This window comes from Pteropus alecto, unplaced genomic scaffold (genome assembly GCF_000325575.1).
Source record: "Pteropus alecto unplaced genomic scaffold, ASM32557v1 scaffold23, whole genome shotgun sequence".
In the NCBI taxonomy this organism is placed as follows: Eukaryota; Metazoa; Chordata; class Mammalia; order Chiroptera; family Pteropodidae; genus Pteropus; species Pteropus alecto.
This window is the reverse complement of record NW_006435837.1, coordinates 1,783,175-1,806,952: the sequence shown is the minus strand read 5'-3', so window position 1 is coordinate 1,806,952 and position 23,778 is coordinate 1,783,175. Positions and strand designations below refer to the sequence as shown.

The 23,778-nt window shown below is 37.3% G+C and overlaps 1 long non-coding RNA gene and 2 pseudogenes across 2 annotated transcripts; 1 reads left to right on the top strand and 2 right to left on the bottom strand.

Moving 5' to 3' along the window:
* The first annotated feature begins 443 nt into the window (after window positions 1-443).
* On the top strand, window positions 444-12,132 carry LOC107195650. 2 transcript variants are annotated; one of them, XR_001516851.2, is made up of 4 exons: window positions 444-566; window positions 1,054-10,442; window positions 10,719-10,777; window positions 11,970-12,132. It is a non-coding gene; the product is annotated as an uncharacterized LOC107195650 (long non-coding RNA). The 2 variants fall into 2 exon arrangements; XR_003046216.1 differs by lacking the exon at window positions 11,970-12,132 and adding an exon at window positions 11,320-11,902.
* Window positions 12,133-18,589: 6,457 nt separating this feature from the next.
* On the bottom strand, window positions 18,590-19,634 carry LOC107195649 (annotated as a pseudogene).
* A 2,903-nt stretch (window positions 19,635-22,537) lies between these two features.
* Window positions 22,538-22,635, bottom strand: LOC112479558 (annotated as a pseudogene).
* Between the last annotated feature and the right edge of the window lie 1,143 nt (window positions 22,636-23,778).

Below are 23,778 nucleotides of genomic sequence, written 5' to 3'. Positions count from 1 at the left end.
GAGTGTCTATTCATCACTCAGAGCTGATTTTCCTGACCTCTTTTTAGTAAGACGATGTGCATAAAACCCAGGCTTTTTAAAGAAAGGGATTTCTAAATAACAAAGCTTCCTTTTTAATTCGTAGACCCTGTGTGCAGAATAGAAGGGAGGCCCCCCAGGCCGTAAAGAAGAGGGGAAAAGTCTCCTCCACTCCCCACTTTTGGGTTCAGTTATAGGGAAAAGAAAGGGGGAATGGAGTCTGGGAGGGAGGTCACAAGACACAATTGTCCTGATAGCCTCCTCCCAGGTTGGAGTACTAAGGCAGGAAGTATGTCAGCTATGCTGCTGGGAAAGCAGAAAACAGGAGGGTGCAGCTCTAAATCTTGCTTTGCTTCAGTGGGATTAACATCTGCCCTTTGCCCCTATGAACTCGGGAAATCACACACCCCTCCCTCAAACACCCTGATGCCTTCTTGGAGAGGAGCAGAGAGAAGAGTGGAACTCTTATCTGTTAAGCACTTAACTGAGTCATCTAAGTAGAGGCTGTTTTCCTACAAAGACATTTCGAAGTATACAATTAAACTGAGGTTAGTAAATTGGATTTGATCTTGTGCCCTCCCCCCACTTCTACCTAGAGGATGGGAGATTGTAAGGTAAATCAGAGCAGACTTAGAGATATAAGAATGCTACAATTTTAGCCCAACCTAATATGTGAGTAAATTTGAAAGGTTGCCACATATGTACGTGTCGCATGCTCCCCCATCCTCTTTTTGCCATGCACAATCAACAAATGCAATGTTCCCTTATGATTTCACAAAGAGCATGTCCTATTTTCTTGTGATTTCCGTTCTCCACCTAACACATCTGTGCACTTTCTACAATGCTTGTATCTAACAAGACCAAGTTGGCTACAGACTCCAGTAACAGGTGCCAGAAATATAACCACTGGGATTACAGATTTCTTGAGGTCTTCTTAGAGTTCTCTCAATATTTGCTTACTATATTTTGAGGCCGTGTTGTCGGGTGCCATTTGCCAAATATAACCTGTTTTACCTACTTCCTGGTCCCCTCCAGATTGGATATGCCACGTGACTAATTGTGGAGCGTTTTGCTGCTGATGTGTGACTTTCCAGAGCTCCTTTCCCCCCGCTGGTGTGGCCGCTGGCAAAGTTTGAGGAGGTGGCTGATCTATCAGCCTGGGTATCTGAGTCTATGGTGAGCAGAGCTCCGAGATGACCTGTGATGGACATGTAGCATGAGTGGGAAATACAGCGCGTTGTTTCGGCTTTTTGTTACCACAACAGAACTCAGCCTGTCCTGAGACAGGTGTTTTAATGAAGGGAAGTGACTTACCAAAGATATTTATTTTCTCTAAAGGGAACGCTGCATGGTGCTTTCTTCTAATGGTTCATCTCTTTGTATGTGGATGTTTCTTTCATAGTGAAAGAAGTAAAGACAATTACGTGTTAACCTAAAAATAAAAAAGTCAAGGTGAGAGGCAACAAGTGTTTATCTGAGATCCAAAAGAACAGCTATTCTGAAAGCACCGATTCAGGCAGAAACCCAAATGGTGTTCTGATTAGGAGGTGAAGGCAAAAGATATTTATGAGATATAAAAGGGGGAAATTACATGAATAGAAGGAAGGAATTCCTATGGGTGTTAATAAGTTACGGAAGGAATTTCTATAGAGACAAATAAGCTAATGTGGAGGAGGAAAAATATTTTTCCTTCCTTTTACCTTTTAAGTTCTGGCTGTACTAATAATCAACATGAGACAGATTAACAGGAGAAAAGTACAAAATTCATCGCATAAATACATATGGGGATTCCATACGACTATGAGACCTGAGGACACATTGGACAGTTGAGGCTTCCATGCCATCTTGAACTAAAGAGAAGGGGAGCGGTGGTGGTTGTGGTTTGGGACCTCAAAGGACAGGAAGGCAAGTCATATGGAGGTAGAAGAGCAAATGTTTGATAAAAAATGTGTTCTAGGTTATCTTTAACAATGGGACACAGAGAGTACTTTTATCAAAGGGGCCCTGCAAGGTTCCTCCTTGTAATAAAGGACACATTTGAATTAGAATTCTTAAGAAAAACCATGGCTAATTAAGATTAGCAGTCTTAACTTTGCCCTTAAAATTTAAGCCAATTATTTTTTGGAATCTATTCTACTAATTGTGTCAACAAATTTGGCTTCAATTTTATTCTAATATATATTTTCACTGTTGTAGCATGTCTTTCTTTATTCATGATGAACAACTCTTTCCGACACTGCAATACCTGAGTCATCGCTAAGGCAACCCTCGGGGCTCTATCCTGGAGCCTTCACTTATCGCAAGGTTATAAGGATTTTCTCATTTCCTGATTATGCTCCGTAACATGCCCTCCCAATGTCAGATATTTATTAAATATCTTTAACTGTTTCAATTTCATTGAAAAATGAAATTAATATGAAAATATGTGTCAAAGGGAAATTTAATAAATATCTGGCATAAAATAGTTTCCTCCTAGACCATATTCAAAATTTCCTTAGATCAGTTAAGATGTTTTCAGTTGTGAATAGCAACATCCGACTACAAACAGGGAGTTTATTGTCTTACCTAACAAGAAGTCGAGAGGCAGATGGTCATCCCAGGCTGAACTGTGTCACCAGTGAGCCAGGCCCTTTTTTTCCCTATATGTTGCCATCCTCAGCATATTCTGTTTTGTCTACTGTTTAATGGCTGCAATAGGGCCTCCACAGTTCCCAGAGCTTATGAAATGACAGGAAGGAAGAGGTGGGAAAGAAAGTTCTCCTCAACTATCTTGCTTTCATCAAGATGGAAAAATCTTTCTAGAAGCCTCTAGAGAGAGTGCTGCTGAAAGGTTCATTGACCAAACTTGGGCACATGGCCAGCCCTACTTGGAAGGAAGATGAGAGAGAAAGTATCTGGCAATTTTAGCCTCCGTTATGGGGAGCAGACCCTGCCAGATGGAGAAAGAGGGAGACGAATGGCTTTTGAGTAGGCGACCAAAAGAGTGTGCCAATTCATATTTTGGGAGAATATTCCTAATTTAAAAACCTGTGATATTACCAAAGTTCTAAGAGCATTCCAAGTAGCTGCCTCTTCTCTATATTTCCTGTTTTGACTTGACAATTTTAAATGGGCTCTAAGAAACCCAATTCAGCATGAGAAATATTTTATACTACATAAAACAACCACAAGTAGATTAAGGAAATAAGTAGGCTGTTTGAATAAAAGCCTGCTTGATTTCCATTTACTAAGGGAGATCTTCTGAAAACCTGTGTGTTGCTTTATGTCCACAGATCTTGCAGTGTTCAAAAAGATGTGCCAATGGTGTTCTTGCAGCAACATTAAGGAAAATCATTTAGTACCTTCTACAACTTTACTTTTTAGGTTGCATCCAGTTATTTCAAACCATCACTCTCCAAAGTGTGCTAAAGGCCGTGGCTCAGAACTCTCCCGGGGCAAATCCTTCAGTCTGCATCTCTTCTGTACTTAGCAATTGATGTCCATTTTACTTTTACATTTATTTGCTGATAAGACATACGGTTTTCTTTAACTGTTTCAATTTCATTGAAAAATGAAATTAATATGAAAATATCTGTTAAAGGACATTAGTGTCCAATCACTACATCTTTTCCACCTGTCATTCATATGGACATAACTAGAACATATTAAATAGAATTAAATATACTATATGTACCACATCAGTGTTTCTCAACTGGGATGACCATGCCCCCCAGGGGACATTTGGCAATGTGTAGAGATCCTTTTGATTGTCACAACAGGGGAGAAGGTAGGGTGCCAATGGCATCTAGTAGATAGAAGCCAAGAATGAGGCCAGTCACCCTATAATTGACAAGATAGCTCACCGCAACAAAGAATGATGTGGCCCCACATGTCAACAGTGTCAGGGTTGAGAAACTCTGGACTACACCAAGTACTTTGATGCTTCAAATACAACACAAACTGGTTCTTTGTTCGTTAGAATTCCTACACAGGAAAGAATGAATTATTATCGTTCTAAGTCATCTCAACAGTTTCTCAGGCGAAGTGTTGATTCTTATAAACTGCAAAATATTAGGTCGAAATCTAGCTTGTATGTAGTATTTCTTTTGAATGAGAAATTCCATTTTTTGATGTTACAATATTTTCTTTTCATGCAAAGATAGAACTTAGACGGAGCCTTCCTTCCTGAAACGCCTTCTTAAAAAAATTGTGTTTTTTTCAGTCTGTCCGGAGGGTAAAGGTTTCAGAACAGGCCTCCCTAAGGTGTGCCACTTTGGCATGTGAATTATTTTGAGCTGAAGGCAATAGAGACCCTGTGGGCTCAAGGGAACCTTTTATCTCTCCCTTAAAGAATTTAAATTGCGGGCCTTGCACATAAGAGTTATCACTGTAAACAACGTTTTATGGCCTAATTACTGAACATTTGCTCTTCCTATCTTTCTGCAGTGATTATCTCTTAATCCCCAAGGTGCCTTACCTCATCCTTAGCTCAGAATATTAGATATACCTCATTTTCCCTTTCTGTTTCTGAACCCCGTGTATGTGGGGTTCCCATACATGCATATATAATTAAATTTGGTAATTTTCTCTTGTTAATCTGTCTCATCTCGATTTGATTATTTGACCAGCTGGAAGAACCTAGGAGGGTAGAGGAAAATTTGTTCTACCTGTGGTGAATCTGAACTTTACTAACATCGCAAAGAGTTCTCACCAAGGCATGAACTTAGATGTGTTTGGTATAAATTATATGGCTGTCAGAAAGTCACTTAAAAAACTTTCTCTGTGCCTCAGTATTTCCCTGTCTGTAGAATATACACCAACCTTGCTTGTAGAGATAATTTCAAAATATTTCACTTGGAAAGAAAGTCACCAACCAAATCTAAGATAGAAGTTAACATCATGTTCATGTTAACCTTCCTATTGTTTATAATTTAAATGTTTTTTATTTTTAATTGAGAGTTGGCAAACCTTTCTTGTCTTTGAAAGTCTGACTAGGGGAACACAGAGAAGGAAATTCGTTTTCTTTCTTCTTTCTTTAAGGAAGATTGTTCTATAGTCCATCAGGCTGTTCTAATATCTAGCCTATAATTTTTCATGATAAGATATGACACATTACAATGTAGATTGATATAACTAGTTTGGAAAGGAATTTATCGATATTTATCAACTAACCTCAAAAATGTCCATGGCCTTTGAAACAGTAATTTATTTTCTGGGCATTTATCCTAAAGAAATCATCCTAAATATACATGAGGCTTTATACAAGGAGATGTTCCTAAAAGTGTAGGTAACTGGAAACTATCTAATTGTCCAACAACCAAAATAGTGGAATGGATAGGTTAAATTGACTGACTTGACTCAGCTTTATGTCCACTTAAAGATATTAAAAATTATTTTTATAGGTCATATGTGATAACATGGGAAAATATTGTTAAAAAATAAAACAGAATCTGGAATTTTGTTCACTGTGTGATTATAATAGCATAAGAAAAGAAATCAAGCAAAATCCTATAAACTGGTATAATCAAAGTTGTTTACCCAACAATTCCACTTCTGAGGGATGATCCCAGGGAAATGATTGACTGGAAGGAAAGTAACCACCATGAACAAAGGTAGAAATAACCATAATGGTTTTTAGTAAAAATGTGGAAACAACTCGTGTCCAACAATTCAAATATAAAGGATTAGTAAGATTCATTATGATACAACTATACAACAGAAAAATGAACAGCCAATAAATGATGTAGAAACATGGTCATTAACTTGACAATATATTCACAACATACATATTAAGTGAAAAAAAATGCCAATTAAAAAGAGTACATACATTAAAAAGGTAAGAATGTTTACATGCATACAAGTCTGAAAGGATATTCTCCCCAAAGTTAGCTGGTTATCTTTGGTGGAACAATCGGGTAGATTTTTGTTTTTTTTTTTTTTTCATTTCATACATATGCATTTTTTCATATTCCTATAGTAAGTATGAATACCTGCATTTAAAAAAAGAGAAAAGAAATACATCAAAATGTTAGCAATGCCTGCAGAATAGGACTATAGATCTTATTTACTTTTACATTTTGCTTCCTGTATTTTCCTGTGTGAAAAATAATATAAATAGAGCCACTTCAAAATAGAGTCAGAGCTCTCATCCCAAAGGAACTGCCTTGCACATCTTAGTCCACAAACCTTTGGAATGTTAAAACATTAGGGCAAAATACCTTTGAACTGGGCCTAAAGCAGCATTGTATTCCAAACAACTGTCTTTAAAGATAATAGGAAAGCAGACATTATGACCATGGGACTGAAAATTAAAGAACATTGTTTAGAATTAGCATCACTACATTAGTGAGTGGAAGCAGAGGTTGTCACCTTTTTAAGATATTGATTGTTTTAAGTTGATAGTTTTTAAGAAATGAAAGACTCAGGAAAAAACTTTGACCTTCTCCCTAACTGTGCAAAACAATTTGGATAAAGGACCTGCTCCAGAAAGGGAGCTATCATCCTAGATAATGATAGCTTAGTATAAACTAGTGTATGTTAGACAAGGAGGAACCTTGCAGGGCCCCTTTGATAAAAGTACTCTCTGTGTCCCATTGTTAAAGATAACCTAGAACACATTTTTTATCAAACATTTGCTCTTCTACCTCCATATGACTTGCCTTCCTGTCCTTTGAGGTCCCAAACCACAACCACCACCGCTCCCCTTCTCTTTAGTTCAAGATGGCATGGAAGCCTCAACTGTCCAATGTGTCCTCAGGTCTCATAGTCGTATGGAATCCCCATATGTATTTATGCGATGAATTTTGTACTTTTCTCCTGTTAATCTGTCTCATGTTGATTATTAGTACAGCCAGAACTTAAAAGGTAAAAGGAAGGAAAAATATTTTTCCTCCTCCACATTAGCTTATTTGTCTCTATAGAAATTCCTTCCGTAACTTATTAACACCCATAGGAATTCCTTCCTTCTATTCATGTAATTTCCCCCTTTTATATCTCATAAATATCTTTTGCCTTCACCTCCTAATCAGAACACCATTTGGGTTTCTGCCTGAATCGGTGCTTTCAGAATAGCTGTTCTTTTGGATCTCAGATAAACACTTGTTGCCTCTCACCTTGACTTTTTTATTTTTAGGTTAACACGTAATTGTCTTTACTTCTTTCACTATGAAAGAAACATCCACATACAAAGAGATGAACCATTAGAAGAAAGCACCATGCAGCGTTCCCTTTAGAGAAAATAAATATCTTTGGTAAGTCACTTCCCTTCATTAAAACACCTGTCTCAGGACAGGCTGAGTTCTGTTGTGGTAACAAAAAGCCGAAACAACGCGCTGTATTTCCCACTCATGCTACATGTCCATCACAGGTCATCTCGGAGCTCTGCTCACCATAGACTCAGATACCCAGGCTGATAGATCAGCCACCTCCTCAAACTTTGCCAGCGGCCACACCAGCGGGGGGAAAGGAGCTCTGGAAAGTCACACATCAGCAGCAAAACGCTCCACAATTAGTCACGTGGCATATCCAATCTGGAGGGGACCAGGAAGTAGGTAAAACAGGTTATATTTGGCAAATGGCACCCGACAACACGGCCTCAAAATATAGTAAGCAAATATTGAGAGAACTCTAAGAAGACCTCAAGAAATCTGTAATCCCAGTGGTTATATTTCTGGCACCTGTTACTGGAGTCTGTAGCCAACTTGGTCTTGTTAGATACAAGCATTGTAGAAAGTGCACAGATGTGTTAGGTGGAGAACGGAAATCACAAGAAAATAGGACATGCTCTTTGTGAAATCATAAGGGAACATTGCATTTGTTGATTGTGCATGGCAAAAAGAGGATGGGGGAGCATGCGACACGTACATATGTGGCAACCTTTCAAATTTACTCACATATTAGGTTGGGCTAAAATTGTAGCATTCTTATATCTCTAAGTCTGCTCTGATTTACCTTACAATCTCCCATCCTCTAGGTAGAAGTGGGGGGAGGGCACAAGATCAAATCCAATTTACTAACCTCAGTTTAATTGTATACTTCGAAATGTCTTTGTAGGAAAACAGCCTCTACTTAGATGACTCAGTTAAGTGCTTAACAGATAAGAGTTCCACTCTTCTCTCTGCTCCTCTCCAAGAAGGCATCAGGGTGTTTGAGGGAGGGGTGTGTGATTTCCCGAGTTCATAGGGGCAAAGGGCAGATGTTAATCCCACTGAAGCAAAGCAAGATTTAGAGCTGCACCCTCCTGTTTTCTGCTTTCCCAGCAGCATAGCTGACATACTTCCTGCCTTAGTACTCCAACCTGGGAGGAGGCTATCAGGACAATTGTGTCTTGTGACCTCCCTCCCAGACTCCATTCCCCCTTTCTTTTCCCTATAACTGAACCCAAAAGTGGGGAGTGGAGGAGACTTTTCCCCTCTTCTTTACGGCCTGGGGGGCCTCCCTTCTATTCTGCACACAGGGTCTACGAATTAAAAAGGAAGCTTTGTTATTTAGAAATCCCTTTCTTTAAAAAGCCTGGGTTTTATGCACATCGTCTTACTAAAAAGAGGTCAGGAAAATCAGCTCTGAGTGATGAATAGACCCTCTGCTCTGGGCAGCACCTGTCTGTCCTTTCCTTCTTGGGACAATAAGCTTGATGACTCTGTCAGAAGGCTACCAGGAAATAGGATTTAAAGGGGGAAATCAAAATGCATTGGTTTAAGTCTTCTAAAATGTGTTCACCAGAGAGGTGAAATGGGACGAACTAAAGTGCTGAGATTCAATTTCTTGGGTGTCTTGTGAGATCCATGTCTTGTCTTCATTGAAACAAACTGTACATTTCAAAACACAACCCTAATGAAAATATAGAATGAATACATGTCACAGGTTGTAGGCATTAATTAGGGAACCAGCAGGATGGGAAATCTGGTACAAAGGGGAATTCGAAAGGCAGATTTATATGTTCGAAAAGGAAAAACATGCTGAAATAAGTTTGCTAAATAGAAGCAAAACAGGGCAAAACACACACACACACACACACACACACACACACACACATACACACACACACACACCTTTTGAGGTTATCACTTCCCCTGCACAGAAGTCTTTTGCTTCTTTACTGGACAAAAATCTATAAGTTAATATGTCTGCGCCTTAACCAAGCAACAAGGCATTCCTCTGGAGAGCTGAATAACCCTTGGGTGGGCCTGTGAGTTAAAGGCCTTTACACAAAGCTTTAGTCTGACTCTGAAAAGACAATCAGTCATCCTTTTGCCTTGTTTTCAAATATTAGGTAATTTTTCTTAACGTAGTCAAACAATGCATGCATTCCACCCACCTTAACATACACAGACCCAGGTTGGTGAGAGCTGATGGAGTGAAGAGCCACGAATGGATTTATGAAGAGCCTATGGAAATAAAAGATGGGGGTTTAAAGCAAGGCTAGGTCTCTGCCTTAGAATAAGAATCTTTAAAACCTAAAATTATGCTGTTGTGTCAAACCTACAGGTTTTAGAGGTATTTTTTTACTCACAAATTACCCGTTCCTTAGAATCACAATCTAGATAGATTTAATTAGGCATAAATGATTCCATTACCAAAGCAAATTAATCGGGTTAAATGAAACCGTAAGGGTACGCGATAATTATTTTTGATCGTCATAAGTTACGTAGGTTACCATAGCCCATGAAATATATACTAGCCTATTAGGTTACTGACAAGACAAACATTATTTCATCAATAAGGCACATTCAGACTTGGCTTAACTTTAAGGAATGTGACACAGTTCACATACAAACCACTCTCCAACTGATAGTAGTTTCCAAAAACATCTGAATTTTTAAAATCCCATACTAGTTCATTTGTAATACCCTCTTCCCTGTTCAGATGGTTTTTGAAGTATCCTCTTGGTTAGAGAGAAAGAAAAGAAAACGAATATTATAAAAGAACAAAGCCTGCTCTGATGAGCAGTTTCCCCACGGAATTTCATTTTCTGAGTAGAGAGCAAGATCATCTGATTAAAAAGCTCAAATTTTCTGAACCTTTCTGTTGAAGTCTATGGTGTGTAACATGAGCACATTTCCATATTCAGGTTATGGAAAACAAGAACTCACACAAAACTTTTCCTTTAAAAGTTGAAGAAATCTAAGACGTTGCATGTTGGTGCAGAAATGAGAAATCTAAAGGTGTTTCTCACAGACTGCTTGGCTATATTTTTATTTTTCCTACAAGAAAGCGAAGACAAACATTTGGGAAAGTATTATAACTCAAAAGCATGACCAAACCTAAGAAATTTAAGTGACCGTGTCACAGAAACATGGGAACATAAATTCTGTTGGCTAATCCAAATAGATAATTAATCATGTTCCTGACAGTGTGGAATGCAGATTTGCCTGCTATTTGCAGAGACTTTAGCGGCAGGCTGAGAGCTTTCTCGAATGCTGGAATCTGGAGTGGCTTGAGGAGCTGTAAGTCAGTGATTCTGAGATCTACAGATTTCTTAGACCAATAAATTTCAAAGTGATGTCGAAGACTATCATGGTGTTAACATCTTTATTTTGCCGAATAATGTTGGGGGGAGGGGAATTCACTCTTTATAATTGCCAACATTTCATAAAAGACACAGCTTCATAGATTTTTTTTTTTTGAGATTAATTCATAATTGGATTCATCAGTGAGTTTGGGGTCAAGATACCTCTAGGTGACTTAACGTCTTTATCAAACCTTTCATCGATGACTTACAGGCTCACTGAAGTAAGTACCTGCCATCCATGGATGATCAGAATGAATGCTGCTGAGACAGGTGAGTGGGACAGGATTAGACTTTGGCTCTAGATAGGGGTTTGGTTCTTGAGAGATTTTCATTAGAATCTTCTTGTTTTAAGGAGGATTTTTCTTTTTCAAATGGAGAGGTGATAGGGAATTTAAGCATTAACCAAATTCCTACTGGGACATATGTTCAGCTTTCTTCTGCCTTAACTGTCCTTTAAACAAGAATTAAATCAAATTCTCTGAGTACCCATTACTAAGAAGGCTGGGATAGGCTTTAGGGCAAAATTTCTCAAACTTAAGTCTTCATAATTATATGCTGATAACCTATCAAAAGCGCATATTTCTGGGTTTTTTGCCATCGGTTCTTAATGAAATCTGAGATGGCAGCCCAGAGATAGAATCTCAATTTTTAACAAGAATGTGATTTTGCTGCACATGGTTTATGGACTCCATCTTGAGAAATACTGTTCTAGGAATTATAAAGAAGTAACACTTTCAATTTTAGTAACAGCACACTAGCTAATTCAGATCAACTTTCTGCTAAACATAACGTATTAAACATCTTTTTTAAAGCATCAGAAATCTAACAAAATACTGATGAATTACTGGGATGAGATCCAGCAAAGAATGAAAACCCATAAAGGATGGGCCTGACACTCTGGACCATTTCTGCTTTGGAGTTATTAGCTGATCTTGAAGAGACAATTTAGAGTGTAAACTGTCTTTTTCGGGACCTCATTGGATTAGGGGAACAAGAGTCAGATCAGGACCTGCCAAGGGTAGAGACCTAGTAAACCATTCTGCATCCCCAATGCGCACACCTGTTAGGAGTAAGGGTGAACTGGAAGTGTCTCCTTTAGAAAGTTTCACATCTTGAACTTGGACTAAAGTAACCCTGGAAAAAGCAAAAGAACATCTTTTTTAGAGGAAGAAAACATCAACCTAAACATCAAGTTATTTCTACAAATTATATTTCATATATGGTTTCTAGCACGCAAAGATAACTAAGCCTCACTAAGAAACAGAAAACCATGAGCAAAAATGAGGAAAAAATAAATAACAAAACAGACTGAAAGGGACTCCATCCAGATACTGGATAAATCTCCCATATAGGTAGGTGTGGTCATACAACCAAACTTGGTCCAATGGGATGCGAGCAGAAATGATGTGTATTTATTTTCATAAAAATGAAGCTGCTTGCCCTGAATTTTTTCTCCCACCAGTTGGAAAATGGAAATGATTGGAAAAATTGCTTGGATTCCAACAGAGATGCTGAGGATAGCAGAGCTGCTCACCAGCCAAGGTTCCTATGTGTCCTCTTGGAACAGAGGTGCCCTGCAAGCCGTGGGCTATTATAAGAACGAAATAAACTCCTATCCTATGTAAGCTATTGTACTTTGGGGTTCCTTTGCAACAACTTTGCCTGTACCCTAAATAATGCAGAGAAGTAGAGTAGAGTAACACAAAGTTGGAAAAGTTGGAAAGTTGGGAGTGAGGGGGAAGCAGTTGTTATGAGCCTTAATAGCAGGGTCCAGAGTAAGGATCTGAGGTATTTGGTAAAGTGAAGCACTGCAGAGGGACCAGTCAGGTAGTGGTGCCATTGGTGGTGATGGTGAAGCTGATGAAATGGCTTCAGTTACCTTGTGTGTTGTTAATAATTCTATATCTCCAGGCATACTTTTCTCCAGAATTCCATGCCCATATTTCCAAGAGCTGGTCAGAATTTCTCTCTGGAGGTCAAATAGCCTCCTCAAACTCAACATTTGAAAACTTAGCTTTCTTCCCCAGAGAACCTTTCTTTCTCTTGTATTTCCTATTCTGGTTAATAACTGCACCCTTCCATATCATCTTTCACCCAGTGGTACTCACTGGAAATTGGGGTCCCCCTTGATGCCTCCTGTATCACCACATTGAATTTCTCATAAAGATCGCCTCCTTCTATTCTTTCTTTTTGTTTCTCTATTTCCATTGCCAGTGCTTTGACGTGGGTCTCCATTGTCTCTTATCTCAAATGTGGCCTTATCCTCCTTTCTCACTGATCTTTCTGATTTCAATTCCCCCCCATGCTTCCCATTGCTCGTGGGGCTGTTTTTCCAAAACACAAACTTGACCATGTCACTCCACCTGTTTCTACACTTCCTCCCATTTTCTATAAGCCAAGGAGCCCAGACTCAGTACAGATCTGGTACCCTTTGGCCCCTATCAAGCCCCTCAGTGTGCTGTGAACCCTGAACTCACTGGGCCTTGGCAGCGTCCTCTCTGCATGGAATGTCCTTGTCCTCTCTTCACTTAATGGACCCCCTACTCAGCATTCAAAACCAGCTTAAATATGAGGCATTGGAAAATTTCTCTAGAATCCTCTAGCTTAGTTGATTAGCTATTGATATATCAATATCTGATAAACGAATGAATTAAAGTACTAAGAACTGAATCCCAAAGTTCACATACCCAGAAGAAGTGCAGAAAATTTCAAAAGTATAGAATTTTACAACTGGAAAGGGAACTTACAGATTTTAAAGATCATCTAAGTGTGTTTATAGATGAGATTCAGAGAAATTAAATGACTTTCCCAGAATTAGACAACAGAATTGGGAGTAAGACATGAGTTTTATGGTTCAGTTTCTGTTGTTGTTTTCCTATATTTTGCTATGAACGTATTAGAGAATAATTTCTATTGAAGGGTTTGTTTGAAAGGTTGAGTTTAAAGGTTTGGCCATTTCAGCTTGTAGACTAGGCAGCACTTCAGGGCAAATAGAGAATGATCAAAATGTCAGTGTAACCTTGCCACAGAGATAATTATCTAAGTTATGAGTTGTTTTCCCAGAGGGATGTATAGAGATCCTGTGTACATACCAAGGTAAACATTGGTAATCTGCAAGTATCCAGTCCAAAGACTCAGGGGCCCTTTCAGTTTGGCTTCTCAAATTTTTGAATGCATAAGACATCATATATAGGCAAAGGAAAGCAATTAGATTAAAAATATGGTTATCAAGGTATTAAATATTATAAATGTGTGATATATGTACTTCTTTATTTAACATATTAAATAACAGGATCTAGCAGCCAGCTAATAACTACCATGACTTTTAGGTGGCAATGAGGGTAAATGATATTTCAAAAACCTGCAACAACTGTCATGTGATATGAAAATATTTGTAATTTCTATTAGCGACAGGTCACAGGTCCAGCCAACACGACTGTGGTTTGATACTCATATTCTCAGTTGAAGGAAACACTTCCATTAGAGATCAATGAAAATGAAGAAGAAATGTTTTTCAAGTTCACTGATCTGCTAAACCCTAGGTTGAGCATCCCTGGTTAGTCCAGTCTTTTCATTTTAAAGGTGAGGAATCTTTTATCTTAAATATGAAGGTGGGTTCAATGAAAATTAATTTAAAGAAAACCATTGACAGAGTCTATGAAGTCAGCACACTTCCCTCAAGGAGCTTGGCCTTAAAAACAGACAAAGACTTGAAAAAGGGAGGTTTCTTTTAAACCATTTCTGCTTTCTGCTCAATGTTCCTGGTCCCTAAGGCCTGCTTGATGCAAAGTCCCTCGGGGAGGGGAGATATAAGAACAAAACCCAAATTAACATCACAATACTGCACCATACTGAGAATAAGAAGGATGACACAATTAATTTTTTAATAAGTGCCAACAATAAGAAGTACCTATGCAATATATACAAATATAAAATCATTGTGTTGTACACCTGCAACTAACACAATATTGTATGTCAGTTATATCTCAATTTAAAAAAAGAATAATGTTGACTATTGGTTTGGGTTAAAAATTCACCTGAATTGTATTCTGGTTATTTTTAATGTGACTTTAAAAAAAACAAAAAACAAAAAAAAAACCATACATTTTGAAGGGTGTGGAATAAGAAGGCTCTAAATATTTTTTAAACCAAATAATTGACTAAATGTGGCAAAAAAACTTATTGAATTCATTCTCTATCACTGATTTATGATGTCTCCTTTGTCATATATTAGATTATTAAATTTACTGGTTTCTAGTTCTTGAGCGTGTAATTGTTTTTTAAATTATTTTATGGAATTTTCTGTTTTTGTGTTTTATTTGATAAGGAAAATAGTAAGGAAAAACAAAATAAACTATGATAAAAAATAATCACATTTTGATTCTTTTTAATATTTATACCTTATACCTATTTGTTTCTTGTCCTATTGTAATAGGTAGGGCACCAGAACAATATTCAATATTATTATCCTGTTTTGTTCCAGGCTTAAATGGGAATATTTCTAATGTTTCAAATTAGAATCATATCTGCTATAGGTCTCATATTAATGAAGTTTTCTTCTATTTTGCACTATAAAGGGGTTTTTCTTAGAAGTAGATGTTAAATTTTATCAAATGAATTGTTGGCATTTACTGAAATGATCACATAGCTCTTTAAAAAAAAAATCTATTAAGGTAGTGAATTACATTGAAAGATTCCCTAATATTAAACCATCCTTCGATTTGTTAAATAAACTCACCTTGGTCATATTGGATTTTTAAATGTATATTTTTATGTGTCTTTTAATATGGTGCTGAATATTATTTCCTGATACTTTGTCCAGAACTTTTACATCCTTGAGTATATAATTCTTTAGTTCTTGTGCCTCTCCACTTAAATGCTATACTGAGATTCATTTAGTTACATTTCTGAAATGTGGGGTATTTAAATAATAACAATAACAACAATGACAACAACAACAATAAAATTATATATATAACCCAAAATGCCCTGTTGAAGAACAGAATATCTAGCCTTTAATTGAGTTGATGTTGTCCAGAGGTCTTAGGCAGTTGAATCTTTTCGACCTTTTTGAGCATGACCCATGGTAAGAAATAGATTTCTTCATTGGAACTCATTGCATGTGATTCAAACATAAGTTTTCCCAGACTTCTCTGAAGAAGTGGTAGGAAAAAAAAATAAGTGATGGGGCCCACTGCTATTTATGACAAAGGACTGAGTTACAACCCATAGTTTGATAAACACTGGGCTGGATGAACTCCGAGGATTCTCAGATGCTAAGATTCTATGATATATGTGTGGATCATTTAAATAGGAACTGTTATGTCCCATGATCTTGGTAGAGTGGGCTTATGTAGTAGGTGTCCTGTAAGGCCCAGTGGCATAGTCTCTCTGTTCACCTGAGCTAGGTGCTGCAGATGTGTCCCTTGTGTGTATTGTGTGTGACCTCTTGTAGTTGAGCCTCGGTTGCTGTTTGCATGTCAATAGGAAGGATTGACTCTCAGTTTAATTGGTTATGAAGACTGGCTGTGACTACAGTGGAGGAGCTGTTGTGCAGGGGCTGACCCTATGGAGCAGGATTTGCTTTAGCAGGCCTCTGGGGCTTGCCCAGTCTGCCCTTTGGAATTGTCATTTGTGGAAGTGGTTGGGCGGTGCTCTGGTGTGGTCTGAAGCTGGGCACCAGTGTGCTGGTTCTGGGGCCTCTTGTGCAGGTCAAGGTCAGCTGCTGCTTCTGCCCTGCCCAGGGCTACTTGGTATGAGCTACAAAGTGATCTGCAGATGGTTTCCACTTTTGCTGGCCCTGGAGGTACCTGAGAGAGGCCAAGTCTCAAACCGAAGTTGGCTTCTACTAGTGCCAGTCTTGGAGCTGCTTAGCAAGAGGTATGGGGCATGCCAAGGCCGAAAGCAGCTTGCTTGGGGTTTGTGAACCTTTAAGAGATTTTAAGAAAGTCCATAGCATGAACCAAGACAGGCAGTTTGTATAAAAAAGCCACTAGAAGCAGTTTGGGTAGGCCCACAAGTTGAGTGGAGCAGGGTCTCAGGGAATCACCAGGACAGGTGATAGCCAGGTTGATAGAAATGCAGATATAGTGGCTGCCTGCATCTGCAGGCTGAGTGCAGGGAGGGCTCAACAAAGGAATAGTGACTTCTGCCAGTACTTCTGTCCGGGAAAATGCTGTCCCTTCAGCCCTTGAAGCCAGACAATTCAGTTCCTCCCTGGCACCTTTCCAGCTACTGCCCCAGTGCTGGAGCTCAGGGTGAGTGAGTCCCTTTGTGAGTAAGGCCAGGCGCGGGCCCCTTACAAGGAATGCCTGCAACTCCTGCCACCCTCCATACCACTCAGTCACAATCTTTGCTGGTTTTCACAGCCTGAAGTTGTGGGGACTTCCAGGCACTGGAACCCTGGGCTGGGGAGCCTGGTTTGGGACTGGGACCCTTCACTCCTCATGGAGGACCTTTGCAGCCAAGGTAGCCCTCCTGACTTTTAACCCCTACACGCGGGTGTAGGATCAGCCGATTTTGCCTCTCCGCCCCTCCTACCACTCTTGGCATCACCCCTTCTGCATGTTCTTAGTTGCAGGATTTCTGTTCAGTTGGACTTCAGGTGGTACTCAATGATGGTTGTTCTGTAGTTTAGTTGTAATTTTCTTTAACCTAAGGGTATGTGGTTTAAATTCTGGGTGTTAAAGTTATTTGGATTAATGCTGCCTCCAAAACAAAGGTGATTGTTTTTTTTATTTGAAGAATACTTCAGTTCATTTGTTTGTTTGTATTCAATTTTAAGGTCCCCTCAATTATTATTTTAAGCCAGTAAATTCTGAGGTGGTTTATTATAACCCAGACACCATGGCATCACATCACAAGGCATACGATGTCAGTTTGTCCCATTATCAATGACAAAAAGTTGAATCATTTAGTTAAGGTCCTGTCTACCAGATCGCTCCATTATAATGAATAAGTCATCCGTGGGGTGTCTCATCTTTTTTATTTAGTAACTCTTGCTACATGAACTTAAACCCACCATAGCAACAACGATGGAGGGAACTTGCTTCAGAGTTACATTTTCTCTGTGAAATACCTGCCTATTGACTGATTACCCAGCAGGTGGGCTCCACAGCTGGCAGAGAAGGTAGAAATCCAGCTGCGATGAAAACACTTGACTCTATTTGTAGTTTAACAGACTCTGTGCTTAAAACAGAATGCTATAAACTCTGTGGGTTTGCCAACTTGTGATTCTGATCCCAAATTATGAAATTTGTGGAAAGAAAAAAGCAAAGAGCAGTCTTTTTATTTTAAGCTTTTCATATGGCGTTAGGATCAAGTGCCCACTGAGAAAGAACTCTATTAAAGACACTGCTTCTTGCTTTCACAGTAATGCAATTGTTTCCTAGTTAGGATGAATGTCCCAGTATATAAAACTAGTCGGGTCTGTGTTGCCTTCTTGTTTCCATGTCTTTTAATTTCTGCTTTCAAATGTATTATTTCATTATATTTAAACAAAGCACTGTCCTCTTATAGATGCTCATGACTGTGTCACTAGTGCCTACGATGCACATAGTCGGGGCTGAGTGTGTATACGTATGAAAAAAATGAATACGTGGGGATTCCCATTTTTTCATTCATTCTTCACAGATTTATAGCATGCCCACTCTCCTGTCACATGCCAAGATTTATCCTAGGCATTGAGCCATAGAGGTTAATAAAACACAGCCCCTGTTTCAAGAGCTCATAGGTTTAGAGAAGGATAAACAATGAATTCTAAAACTCAAGGTAGAGGGTAGGCACTGATAGAAATATGCACTTGGTTTGTTATTGTTGTCATTATATTTATAAGGCATTGTTAGTTTAGTCACAATTTAAGCACATTGAAATATTAACAGGAAAGTGCAAAAAAGCACAGCATCTCAGTAAGCAGCGGAAAGAACACAGCACAGTTATAGAAAAGACATGATTATTTTAGATTATAGAAAAGAAATTATTTCAGGTAGAGGACTCTATAGTCTTGTATACATATTTATCAATGTCATCACTATCATCATTTTCTTATGTCTGATCTGATTTATTTGTTACTCTTGCAAAATCTCATTTTTGACTGGACTTCGACTTAAAGGTAGAAGCTCTCAGAGAGGACAGTCTATGTCTCTTGGCAATCTGTTCCTGGTGGTTTTTTTTTGGCCTCTTTCACTCTCTTGGTCAAAATTTTAGCATATTCTGCAGCCCGTTCCTTGTTTTTCTTAGTACAGTTTTTCTTCAGAGCAGTGCGCTATTTGTCATGCAGGACGCATGGAGTAACAAGACACTGAATCTTGGGTACTTTGGTCCTCGGTTTGGTCCTTGTGTTCTTTGTTTAGGGGCTTGCTCACAACATATTGGCGGACATCATCTTCTTTAAAGAGATTGAAAAGTTTGTGGATTCTGCTCGCTCTTTGGGGCTCCAGGCAATGAGGCACAGTAGTATCAGTGAGACCAGGAATATCTTTCTCTCCTTTTTCTATAATGACTAAGTTGAGAACACTCAGATAGGCATCCACAATGCAACCCCGAACAGATTTGTGCTTTCTTTCTGCAGCCCTTCTTGGTGTATAACAGAAATGCCCCTTACTCAGTAGCAGGCGGACACGGCCATAGATCAAGATACCCAGCTTCACAAATGAACAGGACAAACAAACAGAGACTCATGGACATGGACTACAGACTAGTGGTTACCAGAGGGTAGGCGGGGAGGTAGACAGAGTAAAGGGGGTCAAATATGTGGTGACAGAAAGATATCTAACTATGGGAGGTGAACACACAGTGTAATATATATATTAATATATATACATTATATATATATACATATATATCTTACTGTTAAAGTGTACAGCTGAAACTTATTGAATTTCATTAACCAATGTCACCATAAAAAATAAATAAATAAATTTATTTAAAAAGATACTCTGCTTCACTGGGAAACCTTGTTGTCCCCACCACTGATTTGAACCACATAACCCTTCCATTCTTCACCCAGAGTGTCAGCAGCAACTTCTGTGGCCATATGCTTCTCATAAAAGGTACGGAGTTTTTGTTCATTATCCACTTCAATGAGCTTCTGGCAGCTAGGGGCTGGGAGAGAGATGTTTATCTTCATCCTGGAGCTGGCAACCGCCTCAGAGGCACCACAACAGAGAGCCATCATCATCACTTTTTAAAAGTAGTACTTGAATTAGGTGAGAAGTACCTGGGATTACTAGTGTTGCTAAACTATTTCAGAGTAGTGCACTGGGTTTTATAGGAACAGAGAAGAGGGAGGTTAGAAAAGGGCTCATGAAGTTAACCTGAGTTAAAGTTATAAAATATTTTTATGAGCGTTTTCTTAGTACAAACTGTAGTTTTAAAAATAAAGACAGTCGAAGAAAGAAAATTATTTTAAAGTCATGCATAAGTCTACCCATAGGTAATGGTAAACATCTGTTTATATCCTTCCTATTTTATTATAACATAAATACTTAAACATATACGAAAATAGGACCAATTTGTCTATTTTCTTTGTGACCTGCTTTTTCTCACTTAACAATACTTTATGAATATCTCTCTACATTATCAAATGTTCTGCTATGATATCAAATTTAAGGGCAACACTATATGAAAAGAGAGACTTGGAATACAATCGCTGACTAAGCTACGAGGATTCAAATATAACTATAAGCGTTTTCATTTTTCAGTCTGAAATCATTTGTATTTCTACTAGACAAAAACAAATCACTCATAAGCTTACTAATCTTTTCTGCAAGTTAACATGTAAGTATGTAACTTCATAGCGTCTGGGCCCTAATCGATGGTTAGTTGATAGCAAGTTAAAGTTAAATTTCTCTAGATCTGCACTATCCCATATGGCAGCTACTAGCCACAAGGGGCTACTAAGCACTTGAAAGGCTAGTGAATAACTAAAGTTTTTACTTAATTTTACTCAATTTTAATTTTAATTTAAAACCGAAGCAATGTAAAATATTTTTCCATTAAATTTAACTTTATTGTTTAGGTTGGACTACATTTCACTTAAACTGCTGAGTCTCATAGATATTGCTCAGTGTACTTCACTGTCTGTGTTGATGCATGAGTCATATTTAGTATTATACAGAAAATCATTATCTCTCTAGTTAATGTCAATAGATTGAGCCAATTCGATTTTTTTCTATGCACTAATTTAACGTGGAAATGTGTTTATTAGAACATTTTATACAGACAGAACCATTTACAGTGATACCTAAGTATCTCATAATCAGTAACTAAATTGAAATACTTTTTATATTTTAAATTATAATTAAACTATTTTGAAAGTAAAAAACAATTACAAACTAGATTTTAAATTTAAATGGGAAGCATACTACTGATGCAGAACCGAGTAGATATGTGGATACTAATATTGAATCAGAAGAGGAAGAAAAACAGAGATTGGAAGAAAGTATGATGTAAATTTCATATAATTTGTTGCAGCAGACCAAAACAAAAAAGCTGTTGTATAAAAATCGTTTAAAGATAATAAAGTGGACAATATTAAGGAACATTTTCAGCAAATACAGAGTGAATTTGATGAGAACAGTAAACGAAGAATAAAATTAGTTGCCTGCATTCAAAATTGAATTTCCGATGAAAATTGTTTAAAAAATGATAACAGGCTCTGAACTTGTAACTTTGGCCAGCCTTATTAAGGCTTGGATTCCTGCACATAAAAGAAAACCAGTTTTAGATGGCAATAGTAAAATAAATTATTATTTCACTTATGGAAATTTTGTTTTAAAAATTATAAGGAAAAGACTAAAATTGATATTTTACTAAAAATGAAAGATCTTTAATTAAACCACAAAATAATTGTCTGTAAATTACAAGACCTTTCTAACAGTATCCAAGATTAATTTATTCAAAATTGGAAAAATTAGAAGAACTTTTCTTTAGCTTTAGATGATTTGTGTGATACAGGACACTATCTAATTGGTATTTGGGGTATTTTTGTTTCAAAGGACTGAAATACTTGCAAAGAAATGCTATTTCATAGCCTAAAAAACTATGGCATAGATATTTTTAAGTATTTTTCATCTGTCAAAGAAGAACTTCAGTTAGATATGAAAAAAATATATCATGACGGATGGTCCTCCAGCTGTTAGGTCAAGATTCTGGATTTGTTGAAATTTTAAAACATGAGATTAATGTTTTTCTGGTGACTTCATATCACTTATGATACACCCTGAAAATATTTGTGTTCAGTTCTCTGAAACAGACCCTTTGAAACAGCTGTTAAAACTGTTCAGGATGTACGTGCAAATGCTATGACTCATCACCACTTTATGGAACCATTGATAGAAGGAGACAATGAATTTAATGATCTTGTGTTCATTGCCAGTGCTTCTTGGTTGAGCTACAAAGGGTTTTACAAAGTTTTACTATCCTCTTAACTCCAATTCAAGATTTTCTTGAAACAAAAGGAATGCCTGCCAAATGTTCATTAATTAAAAAAAAAAATAGCAATGTGACTTACATATTTTCTTATAAATATCACATTGCACATAAACAAGATAAATTTGAAGCTCCAAGGAAAGGAAAAGCTTTTTATGTGATTTAGCTAGACAGGTATAAAAGTTTATATTGAAGTTGAAACTTTTCATGATTTCAATTAATACTAATGATTTTATACATTTTTTTCTAGCATGAAACAATATGCAGATTTTAATTGTAATAGAGAGCATTATGTAAATTGACTGTAAAATTGTAAGAAAAATTTGAAGAATGCTTTGTTTATATTGATAAATCTAGAATTGCTTCTCAAATAGTACAATACCCTTTTGACTATAACGTTAAGAATACTGAGTTGATCCAAATTAGTGAATTTACTTAACTTGGACAGACGTGGTTTTGAAACCGGCAAGCTTTTGCTTCAAAGTCAAATCGATCATTCTGAAATAATAAACTAGTTTTGCCAATGTGGATGTAAATATTAAAGGAAAATGATTTTCGGTACTCAATTCAGTTTACTGGAATTAAAACAATTTTTTTTTATGTCAAACAGGTAATGTGCCGATGTTGTAACAAGGTTTGAGGGAGGTACATCTCACACAACGGCATGAACACCCAATCATCATGAACTACAAAAGGATCAGTTACTGGAAAAATTTTAAGAATGTTAAAACAACTTGGGTATGTAAACTTTTTTCCAACTGTAAATTGATGAAATCTAAATACAGAATAAATACTTTTCATGAAAATGTAGCATCCCAAGATGTGCTATAAGGGTAAAATACATACTGGATTTCAAAGACTTAGGACAAAAAGAGAATCTAAAATATCTCATTAATAATTTTTTTACATATTGAAAAGATAATATTTTGGATATATTGGGTAAAGTAATATGCATTAGTAACACCAATTTCCCGTTTCTTTTTACTTTTTTTTTTGATGTGGCTACTAGAAACTTTTAAATGCATTCGTGGCTCCATTCGACAGTACTGTTGTACCTCAGGTAACATAGGAATATGTATTTGAGAATATTCCACTACATTATTGAAAGAGCACGGAATAATCTTTTTATTATTTGATAAGTAATCTTAGTCCCAAATTTTATACAATTTTCTTAACATTTTTGGGTTGTAAAAGACTGATGTGTCTGAGACTTGCAGTAACTTAGCAGGTTTAGAACCTGCTATTTGGAGGAATAATAGGAGTTGAGTGAGAAAAGGAAAATTAAAGCTAGATTGTAAAAAGTGTTTAAGCCATATGTAGCATTTGATCTTTATTCTGTAGGCAATTGACAGTCATTGAAGAGTTTTAGCAGGGGAGTTGTTATATCACTAGAATTGTATTTTGGAAAGATAACTATTGAAGCCTGTGGGCCATGAATTGCAGGGAGTCAATTATTACTGTGCAAAATAGAAAGAATAAAATCTCAAATTTAGATAATGGTAGATAGGGGGTCAGGGAAGTGATGGATGGATTTAAGAAAGATTTGGTAATTGGTAGAGTATGAGAAGTGAAAGGAAAGAGCCAAGAGTGAGTCCAAAGTTTCTGATGTTGTCAGCTCAGTGGATGATGGTACAGGGTTTGCTTTTATTCACTATTTACTAACATGTAAATATCAAATTTGAGATTATATGAAAAAGATCAAGTTGGAGAGGAAGGTAAAGTGTTCAGTTTGATCATTTGACTTTGACTTTGTAGAGAGTGAATATAACTGACAGATCCAAAGCTCAGGAGAAGAAGTGGGATGCCAAGGATGGAGATCTAGGAATCTTCTGCATACGGGT